Consider the following 12155-nt stretch of genomic DNA (forward strand, 5'->3'; position numbering starts at 1 on the left):
AATTATTTTAATAACAATAATTTTAATAATAAATAATAATAAAATAACAATTATTTTAATAGTTTAAATATGTTAAATATTTTAACTTAATTCAACTTAATATTTTATCAAATATAGATCTTTCAATAAAGGTAGGAAGAAAAATGAATAAATGGGTTAGAAAGAGAAGAAACTGATAACTGATTAATGGGCTATTCTAATTTGTAACATTGTCTCTTAAATATATAATTTAATTTTACTTCCATTGTTTTCAAAAGAAAAATATACATGTAAGTGGTATAAGTTAAGATTAAAGTTATACAAAGCATTTAAAATATAGTCTATATACAAAGCACTTAAAATATAGTTTAATTTAATCAGTTGAGTGTTAAATACACTTTTTCTTCCAAAATGGATTGTGTGGGTAAATACAACCTGAAACATTTCTATAATATTTTCTTAATAGAAGGTTTTAAAAGGTGGTAAAGAGCAATGGCTTTGGCATCATAATGCCTGGATTCAAATTCTGATTCAGTTTTACTGTCAATGTGACTTTGAAAAATTATTGATCTTTTCAGTACCTAAATTCCTTGAACCGTACAATGTGAATCATACACTTCTTGATATATTGTAACTCTGGATTCATTAAATGTTAACTATCATATTTATTAAGAATATTGTTATTTTCTCAGAAATCAAACTAGGTTTTGAACCCAGGGACTGATATGCCTGGAACGTTTTCATTTAATTGAGTATATATACCAGACATTTATTATGTGGAGGGTTCTGTTGTATTCTTTTTCTGCCACGTTAATAGCACCTGCAGTTTCCATCCATAGATACAAATAAAGAAAATATGACCAGCATCTACTCAACATTTGAGGTAGAGGAAAAAAAGGTACGATTTTGAAGTCAGGGCACATTTTAAATGAATAAATTCTTGAAGAGAAGGTCCCAGGAGCTTTAATATGTTTATCAGAAAGACATGATTAGAAATGGTAAAATTTATCCCATGGTCTTCATTAATTGTATTTTATACAAAGAGAAATCAACCAGCAGGGGAGACTATACAGTGAGACAATGATGAATAACGAAACAAAAGAAGGAGGTACAAGTGAAAGCAATAGCCTGAGGTCTGGCTTTATTTATTGTAGGCCTTTGCCATGTCTCCGTTTATGCTAATTTAGTGTAGGAGCTGGTAATTAGCTCAGAAAAGAGTCTGACTTAGTTTACCTAAGGTGGGCTTCTAAATTCCTAACATCTCAACAATTAATAATAATAAACAAATTTAGAGCAGCACAGGTTAGATGTAAGGTTGTGCTGGTGTACATTCTCCATACAGAAAATTACACAATATTTGAACATGAAAAAGCAATTAAAGAATGCGCAACCAAAATTAAAATATGTACTCAAATAGAGTAACTTGTAGAGTTTTAAATACATGCAGAATCAAACTGTGCAACGAGTATAACAAAATAGGTCAGGAAGGTAGTTACAGTTGAAGCATTCTAAGTTGCAGCACTAAGTAAATGTCAAACCAAAGAAAGAAACTGAGGCAAAATTAAAATAAGTAGATAGTTTATTTGGGCCAAGGTTGAGGGCTGCAGCCCAGGAGACATAGATTCAAGTTGCCCTGAATACAAGCTCTGACTAGCAGTAGTTACAGCATCATAAATAAAATTTAGCTAATTGTTATGTCTAGAATACGACACTAAATTCCTATAGGTTTTTGTTGTTGTTAAAGTACACAGGGAGCATTTACCAAAAGTATTGTATAATGGGCTGTTTTAAAGAAAATATTAACTAAATTCAAGAGCTTTTTGTGTTAAAATTATGTATGTTCTTTGATATAATAGGTTTAAGATATGAATCAATAATTTAAGAATTAGAAATTAGTCCTCTAAAGAATAGCAAATTAACCCCAAATAAAAGTGATAGAAAAAATGCAAAGTTAGGACAAAATCAGAAATTTGTATGAAAAACACTTACGTACAATTAAGAAAATAAGTTATCTTAGGATATATCGGAATAAACTTACCAATTATGTATCATCATTGTATTCTTGAAATAAAATTTACTGGGATATTGACTCATTATTTCCGTTCATTTTTTTCTTTAAATGGTAACTTTTATTTTAGATTCGGAGGGTTCTTGCATCACGCTGAGTTTTGGGGTACAATTGATCCCATCACCCAAGTAGTTAGCATAGTACCCAATAGTTACTTTTTTTTTTTTTTTTTTTTTGAGACGGAGTCTTGCTCTATGGCCCAGGCTGGAGTGCAGTGGCCGGATCTCAGCTCACTGCAAGCTCCGCCTCCCAGGTTTAGGCCATTCTCCTGCCTCAGCCTCCCGAGTAGCTGGGACTACAGGGGCCCGCCACCTCGCCCGGCTAGTTTTTTGTATTTTTCAGTAGAGACGGGGTTTCACGGTGTTAGCCAGGATGGTCTCGATCTCCTGACCTCGTGATCCACCCGTCTCGGCCTCCCAAAGTGCTGGGATTACGGGCTTGAGCCACCGCGCCCGGCCCCCAATAGTTACTTTTTTAAACCTTGTCCCACTCCATTCCTACCCCCTCTGGTAGTCCTGGTGACCATGACTATTGTTGTCAATCTTTTATACCCATGAGTACACAATGTTTAGCTCCCATTTAGAAGTGAGAACATGTGATATTTGGTTTTCTGTTCTTGCCTCAATTCGCGTATGGTAATGGCTTCCACCTGCATCCATGTTGCTGTAAAGGGCATGATTTCATTCTTTCTTAAATGGCTACATAGTATTCTGTAGTGTGTATGTACTATATTTTCTTTATCCAAACCACTGTTGATGGGCACCTAGGTCTTTGCTATTGTGAATAGTGCTGCTGTGAACACACGAATGCAGGTGTCTTTTTGGCAGAGTGATTTATTTACTTTTTGGATATACACCAAGTAATGAAAAACTGGGTTGAACGGTAGTTCTGTTTTAAGTTCTTTGAGAAATCTCCAAACTGTTTTCCACATTCCTACCAACAGTGTATAAGCATTTACATTCCTACCAACAGTGTATAAGCATTCCCTTTTCTCTACTGCCTTGTGGGCATATGTGCTTTTTCTCATTTTTTAGTAATCACCATTATGCCTGGTGTGCATAGTATCTCATTGTGGTTTCGATTTGCATTTCTCTGATGATTAGTGATGTTCAGCGTTTTTAAAAATATATTTGCTAACCACTTGTATGTTTTATTTTGAGAAGTATCTGGTCATGCCTTGTGACCAGTGTATAATGAGGTTATTTGTTTTTAGCTTGTTGAATTGCTTAAGTTTCTTATAGATTCTGGATATTAGGTCTTTGTTGGATGCACAGGTCGTGAACACTTTCTCCCATTCTGTAAGGCATCTGTTCCCTCTGTTGATAGTTTCTTTTGGTATGCCAAAGCTGTTAGTTGAATTAGGTCCCACTTGTCAATTTTTGTTGTTGTTACAATGTTTTTTGAGGACTTAGTCAGAAGTTCTTTCACAAGGCCAATGTTCAGAATGGTGTTTCCTAGTTTTCTTCTAGGATTCTTATAGTTCGAGGTCTTCCATTTAAATCTTTTATCCATCTTCAGTTAATTTACGTATATGGTGAAAGATATGGAACCAGTTTCATTCTTCTGCATATGGCTATCCAATTTTCCCAGCACTATTTATTGAATAGAGAGTCTGTCCCAATGCTTATTTTTGTCAACTTAGTTGAAGGATTATGATTTTTTTCAATTTTACTGTTCTCTTTTTGCCTATATTTATCAGATATTATTTTTATTGGCATTATATCCACTTCTTCTAAAAATGCCAAATATTGTATTTTTGTGATATTTTATTTAAGCCCTTGAATTTCATTTATGAACCTTGAACTTTTATTTGACAGGTCATTTAAAAAAATTATTTAACTTCTTGAGCAATTATTTATTTACTGCTTTTTACTATTTCATAGTTCCTCTTCTTTATGATACAATTTGTGTATGTATTATTCTCCTTTCTTTTGTGTAGTATGCTTTTTTTCTTTCATTGTCTTTGCATTATTTATGATGCAGTTACATTGTGGTTACTTTATCATCGTTAGTTATTTTTGAATAATGATCATGCTTTCTTGTGTGGCTTTATCCAATACATGTTTAGAGAAAGGGCTAGGGTCAGGAGCTTGAGCATGGAGCTAATAGGATGATGCCTATTATTTCAGTGAATTTTCTCACCACATTTTGCGCTAGAGGTTTGATTTTGCTTCAGGCTAGCTTGCTGTCTTCCTTGTTGACAACATAGCACCTCTGTCAAAGGTCCTGTGGTTATGGTTTTAACACCGGTTTCCTTCAGCTGACCACAATTATGAGCTGCAGAGTGGATTGTTGCTCCATTTAACAGGGTCCAGCGTTCAGTTTGCAATCCCACACAGAACAGGAAAAGTTTAGTTGCTTCTATCCTTATGATGATTTTCTATCTACTTATGGAAAACTCTGACCACTGCATGTAACCCTGAAGAAGTATGTCTTTATACTCAGCAATATCCCTGGATTGTTAATACAGCAGCATATTTAAAAGCTGGTTTAATTAGTTTACAGTTTGAGGTTGTGAATAGTTTCTAGTTCTGCTAAATATTGAAATTTTCTTTTTCACTTTTTATTGCTACATTTTCTTTAATATATTATTTGCTTTGTATTCACGGTGGTAAATACTTTTACAATGACTTATGTTCTGCAAACTTTAACAACTGTTTTCTTTCTGTATGTGTGTGTATGAGGTGTATATTAATCTCTTTCCTATCTTGTACTTGCATTATAAATCAGGAAAATAAATGTTTGCCATAGTATCATAATTCCTTTATTTCATAAAATTTGTTGAGCACTTTAAAATTTGATGGATATATATATATATACACACACACACACACACACACACACAATAATTTTACCTACTTTATCTTCCCTAATAATTATGTTTTTTATTTAAAAAAAGTAAGAATACAGGATTAAAATTTGAATATTTAAGGAAAAGAAGTATATGAATTAACTAGTTTTCTAAACTTCTTGCTTGAGGGTAAACTATGTAGTTCCATAAAATGCAATTTGTATATGTGGAGAATAGTGAAGTCCATGTTGCTGTTACTGTTTTAACTTAAAATCATGATTGTAAATAATACCCCTAAAACAGTGGTGAAGCACCTAAGAACAGCTTTCCATCCAACAAATTCCTTAAATGGCTTTTCAATTTATAGCCAAATAATTGATATCATAATTTACTATAGCCAGATTGTGACAAATATAATGGCACTGAAACCAGTCTATGGTTCTCAGACTGGCACTCCAAATGCATCCTAAGACAGTGTTTATCACTCCCCTACATTCGATTTCTTGGCCATCTTAACTGTACAATCTGGCACTCTATCTTGATACATATTTTTTTGTCTTAATTTTCACATAAAATTCTTACTTTTAATGCATATTAACTCATTCATTTAAGATATATTTATAACATCTATCTATACATCAAGCACTATCTAGTCAAAGTTAACAGATCAGAATTTCTATTCTCTTAAGGATTAGAGCCTGATAGGGGAACACAGACAATAAGTAAACAAATACATTGTATGTCAAATGATGATAAATACTATGAAAAACAAAATTTGTGAATAAAGGCATAAAGTGTGTAGGGAGCCCTACTTTTAAAAGAGTGTTCAGAGGAGATATCTCAGATAAGGTAACATTTGAACAAATGAATGGAAGAACTGAAGGTCTGATCTGAGCAGATATCTAGGAATGACCTTTAAAGACAGAGGTAACAGTCTGGGCGTGGTGGCTCATGCCTATAATCCCAGCACTTTGGGAGGCTGAGGCAGGCAGATCACCTGAGGTTGGGAGTTCGAGACCAACTTGACCAACATGGAGAAACCCCATCTCTAGTAAAAACACAAAATTAGCCAAGTGTGGTAGCGCATGCCTGTAATCTCAGCTACTCGGGAGGCTGAGACAGGAGAATTAATTGCTTGAACCTGGGAGACAGAGGTTTTGATGAGCCAAGACTGTGCCATTGCACCCCAGCCTTCCAGCCTGGGTAACAAGAGCAAAGCTCTCTCTCAAAAAAAAAAAAAAAAAAAAAAAAAAAAAAAAAAGAAAGAAAAAGAAAAAGAAAGAAAGAAAAAAGACAGAGGCAACTGAAATGAAAAGTACTTGAATACTTAATATGTTTAATAACATCAAAGAGTATGTGTGACTGGCATACAGCTAACAAATTAGGGTGTGGTAGGAGTTGATATCAGTAGTATCACGGATCCAAAACATAGTAAGGACATTGGATTTTATTTTGAGAGAGATGAGAAAACATTAGAATTTTAGCAGAGATGTGGTATGGTATGCCATTAATCACTCCTTTTGCCATATTGAGAATTCCTGTTTTGGTGAGGTATTGAAAATGCCACGAGTGTATTGGAGGGAAACGATAATTCTGGAAATCAGAAAGCTATCGCAATAAATCAGGATAGAAGAGAAAGTGGCTTGGAATGTTGTGGTGGCGGTGGTAGTGGTGAGAGATCAGATTCTTGATATATTATGAAAGTAGACCCATGATGATTTGTTGTTGGAATTTTTGTGGGAGAAAAATAGTAGTCAAAGATAACTACACAGTTTTTAACTGTTAAATAAAATAATAGTTTGCCATTAATAAATGTGAAAAAAGGCATGGGGAAGGAGCAGATTTGAAGGGTATAAGCCAAATTGGTACGTGGAATAGACAGACATACCAGTTGGGAATTTAGGAAAGGTCTGAAATTTAAAAATTGGTATTTATCAATAACTTACTTATATAGTATTTATGATCATAAGAATAAATGAAATTACCTATGACAGATGTATCCTGAGAAAATAGGAAGTCTGTAGTAGGTTGTAGAGTGTATCAAAATGTAGAGGTAGGAACAATGAACAGATTTCAAAAAGAGACTGAGTCCAGTGATGTAAGCGGGTAAAGGAAAGGGAATGGTATTCTCAAATTGGATTCTGTTCCTAAGGCAATGGAAGGACAGATAGCAGAATGATTGTATATAGAAGCTTCCCATTCACCAGAGTTTTACTTCAAAGAGATCAGAGGAGTGGGAAAGGACCTGAACGAGAACAGAAGATGGTGTCTGTCTGTGTGTGTGTGTGTCTGTGTGTGTGTGTTAGGTTAGGAAATATTAAAGCCTCCTGATTATATCCTGGTAGGGATGACTCAGTAAAAACAAAGATAAAAATAAATCATGATGCAGAAGACACTGGGCAATTTTAAATGCAAAGTCAATGAATGGGAAGAAAAAACTAGGATCTAGTGTACCTATGATATTGTTCTTATTCAACAGCATGAGCTGTTCAATCTGGAAGGGGAAAGAATGCCAGGAGGCAGACATAGGCATGTTCATACAATTTGGAGGTAGAAAAATGTGGATATTCATTTTCTTATTACCTCTGTATTCTCAACATACCTGGAAAAAAATGCAATAGCTATAGTTAAGCAGAGGGCAAGAAGTAGAGTACATTTGAAGAGACAGGAAACATTGTGGGGGATGGGAGGGAAATGTCCTCTCTAAAAGTAGGAGAGTGAATTTAAAAAGTATTAGAATGTTCAGACAGCACCGCGGGCACACTGGAGGCTTCTTGGCATGAATTTAAAGTAAGACTAGTTAACATGGCTGTTTCTCTATGGCTAAATTCAGCTACTTGAAAGCTGCCTCAATGATATAAATTATGATGGATGGATGGATGGATGGATAGATAGATAGATAGATAGATAGATAGATAGATAGATCAGCTATGGATAGATAAAAATCATATGGCCTGCTAACCAAATACAGACTAGTACTTTGCTCTTTCTTTAAGGTCACATTCAACTCAGGCCCAGATTAAGAACTTTTCCCAACTCCTCTATTTTATGGATATTTTTAAGGAAATTTCCATCTCAGAATTTTCTTTAACTCTCAAAGAGTTTCTATATACCATTGCCAAAGTTTTTGCTGACCAAATCCTTCTAATTCTGGAATTATTGCCTCAGATCTCATCTATCTTTCAGATAAAACAGCTATTCTTACCTTATTCATATTTTTAGTTCAGATCATCAAAATACAAACAATTAAAAACTATAAAGAAAGTAAGCTTTATTTAAGAGATGAGTTTTTCTAATTTGAATCAAGATTGTACAACAGAAAGGTACCTTATTTTCAACTAGGAAATATATTAATTAAATTGATTAATTTTTCTTAAGTCATAGATTAGATAATTAACTATTTAGGAATGTTCGAGCAGTGTATTTTAGGAAAGTGGTTTGGACATATAGTATTATTTGTGTCCTTCTGTGTTTACAGCAGTGTTCCCCTTTTCAGGGAGGATACATTTCAAGATTCCTAGTGGATGCCTCAAACCTCAGACAGCACTGAGCACCAGCCAACAAACACCAAGGTCACCCTTTCACTTAGAGGAAGCACTTGTGGTTTCCCTTTGGCATATCTAAATTGTCAGCCTCACTACTCTTGTGCTTTCGGGACATTATTATATAAAATAAGAGTTAGTTGAATACAATCACTATGATACTATGGCACTAGATCTAGTAACCCAGACAGCTATTAAGTGGCTAACAGGCAGGTAGCAGCTGACACAGTATGGATGCACGGTACACAAGGACGATCATACCTCAATAAAGATGGATTAGGACAACAAGAAATTTCATCATGTTCCTTGGAACACCAAGCATTTAAAACTTTTAAAAAATTTATTTCTGGAATTTTTCATTTCATATTTTCAGATGGCTCTTGACCACGGATAACTGAAACTGTAGAAAGTAAAATCACAAATAAGGGATGAATTATAGAATAAGGGAGGATCGACTGTGTGTGTGTGTGTGTGTGTGTGTGTGTGTGTATACTATTGTGTGTATACATATATATATTCCATCTTATGAAATATTTGAAAGATATAAATTTCAGATATATATGCATATATATATCTCTCTCTCTCAAAATAATTGAAATTTGACTTCAGTTTTTATCACACAAACACATGTACTTGGAATACACCCTTTGCTTTTTCCTTCTTAGGTACTTATCTTTTTCATCTTATAAAATATACATGAAAGATATATATTTCATATATACATAGATACACAAATATACAGCATATGTAATATATCTGAAATATATAACTTAGTTTTGCAGTCTGTGTGTATATGTGTGTGTATATGTTCAGTATCTGAAATATAAATCTTTGAAATCTTATGAAATATATATGAAAGATATGTATATGAAAGATATATATGTTTCATAATATTTCAAGGATATATATTTCAGATATATATTCATATATATTTCATAGGATTTCAAAGATATGTATTTCAAATATATGTTATATATACACATTATATAACATATTTATATATTTTATATACATTACATTTATACACACATTCATTCTATTTCACATATTATGCTACTACTATATTACCTGACATATATATGTCATATATATTTCATAAGATTTTAAAGATATGTATTTCAGATACCTAACATACATATATGTACACATACTGCAAAACCATGACATATATTTCAAATATATATTTCTGATATATATACACATATACTATATATGTACCTGTGTACATGTATATATATATATCTGAAATACCTATCTTTCATGTGTATTTCATAAGATGAAAAAGTTAAGTACCTAAGAAGGAAGGCGGCAAAGCCTGTATCTAAAGTACATGAGTGACAACAAAAACTGAAGTCAAATTTCAATTCTTTTGAGATTTAGCTGCAAAACTAATATGATAATGTCATCTCCACTGTAAAGCTTTTTAATTGCCCCCAATATCTGACTTTCTGTAGAATACATTATGTCAATCACCTTACCTAACAAGTGCATTGGAAAATGAGCTTTATGATGCAATATAAAATTCTAACTTCCTTTACAGGTTGGTTATTGTCTTCTTTTTTCCATAAAAAGTATACCATAACAATATTCCAAGTAGTAAGAAAGTTTTAATTAATTATATTTAATAAACCATCTAAAAATGGTTTTACTTTGGATGAGACCTTCCTTCATCTTTTAATTTTATCATTGTATGTTTAAAAATTAAAATATTATAAAAAGTTTTAACTGATTCACTTTATAAAGACTTAATAAAAAGGGTAAGTTTCATATTCCAGTTTATTTCACTTGATAATTTCAATATTTGTATAGGTACACTCCCAGGACAGAGATGTTTTTGAATTGTAGGAGGAAATGAAAGCTTTTAAAATATTTGTATTTGCCATGTTACACTTAAGTCAAAGATCTGTGGTTGATATATAAATGTGTACATATATTAAAGGTACTCAGGGTGTTAGATCATTACCTCATTCCACAGAGAAGGAAAAGTGTCTGCACACATGTTGTTCCCCTACTCTAAAAGAAGTGGCCACTCTTGAGCCACATTAGGAAAGGAGCTGCCTTCTCCTATCCCTGTGCATGCCCTGACCCCAGAGGCACGGACAATCCATGAGTACCCACGCTTCAGACTGGGTTCTATGGCTGTAACTGGTCCACCCAGGTCCTGGATACTAGAGCTATTGCCATAGCCATTTAGTTCACACCACAGACCCAGAGTCACACTTGTGCTGTATATTCCCATGCTCTGGGCACTGGCTCAGCTGCCTTAGCGAACTAGACCCTGTCACAACCCTAAAGCTTCTCTAACTCTCTGCACACCAGTGTTCCCATTTTTGACTCCCCTGCTATGTTACAAACATCTATACCTCACATACTAAGAGCAATATGGCACTAGGAGTGGCACTGCCCCAGGCACTGAAACATACTGGTAGGCCTTACTTTGATCACAGAGCCACTGAAACTCTGCACATGTCTGTGCTCTCAGAAAAAAGCATGCATGAACTTCACATGCAAGTTATATGAAAACAGACAGTCAGAGGAGAAAAAGAAAAAAAATGAATAAAGAAAGCTTACAGAATTTATGGGTAGGTCAGTGTCAAAAGAGCAAATAGTTAAGTCATAGAAGTTCATAGAAAAGAAGAGGAAAACAATGGTGTAAAAAGCTTATTAAAATAAATAATAGTATAAACCTTTCCAAATCTGGGGAAATACATAAATATCCAGGTGCAGGAAAGTCAAAAGTCTCTAATCAGATTCAATCCAAATGAGACTCTACCAGAGCATGTTATACTCAAACTCTCAGAAACCAAAGACAAAGAGAGGATCCTGAAAGAAACATGAGAAAAGGAGAGTATCACCTATAAGAAAGTTTCAAGAAGTGTGGCCATATGTTTCTCAGCAGAAAATCTATATGCCGGGAGAGAGTGGGTTAAAGTGTTCAAAATGCTGAAGGAAAAAGATTGTCAAACAAGGATACTGTATCTGGGAAAGCTGTCCTTCAGAAATAAAGAGATGAAGTCTTTCTCAGAAAGTTCCCCCAAAATATCCAAATGCATTCTATGAGTCCAGCATTACCCTTAAATCAAAGTATATTACCCTGAAATACAAGAGATCTATTGTATATTATGGTGACTACAGTTAATGAAAATGTATATTGAAAATTGCTAGAAAACTAGATTAAATGTTCTCACCACAAAAGAGTGATGAACATGTAAGGTAATGTATATATTAAATAGCTTGGTTTATCTACTCTCGATGTGTGTCTGTGTGTGTGTATGTTTTGTAGATATGTATATATCTCAAAATATTATGTTGCACATTACAAATATGTTCAATTTTTACTTGTTAATTAAAAAATAAATTTTACAAAATTATAAGGTAAAACTAAAATTACTTAATATTGCATTGTGAAGTATATTGAAATTTAAAATCTATTTTATTTTCTAACACTTTCTCTTTTTTTTTGTTTTTGGTTGAGACGGAGTCTCGCTGTGTTGCCCAGGCTGGAGTGCAGTGGCCGGATCTCAGCTCACTGCAAGCTTCGCCTCCCGGGTTTACGCCATTCTCCTGCCTCAGCCTCCCAAGTAGCTGGGACTGCAGGCGCCCGCCACCTCGCCCGGCTAGTTTTTTGTATTTTTTTTAGTAGAGACGGGGTTTCACTGTGTTAGCCAGGATGGTCTCGATCTCCTGACCTCGTGATCCGCCCGTCTCGGCCTTCCAAAGTGCTGGGATTACAGGCTTGAGCCACCGCGCCCGGCCTCTAACACTTTCTATTTAT

Source organism: Rhinopithecus roxellana, chromosome 9 (assembly GCF_007565055.1).
Source record: "Rhinopithecus roxellana isolate Shanxi Qingling chromosome 9, ASM756505v1, whole genome shotgun sequence".
Classification (NCBI taxonomy): domain Eukaryota; kingdom Metazoa; phylum Chordata; class Mammalia; order Primates; family Cercopithecidae; genus Rhinopithecus; species Rhinopithecus roxellana.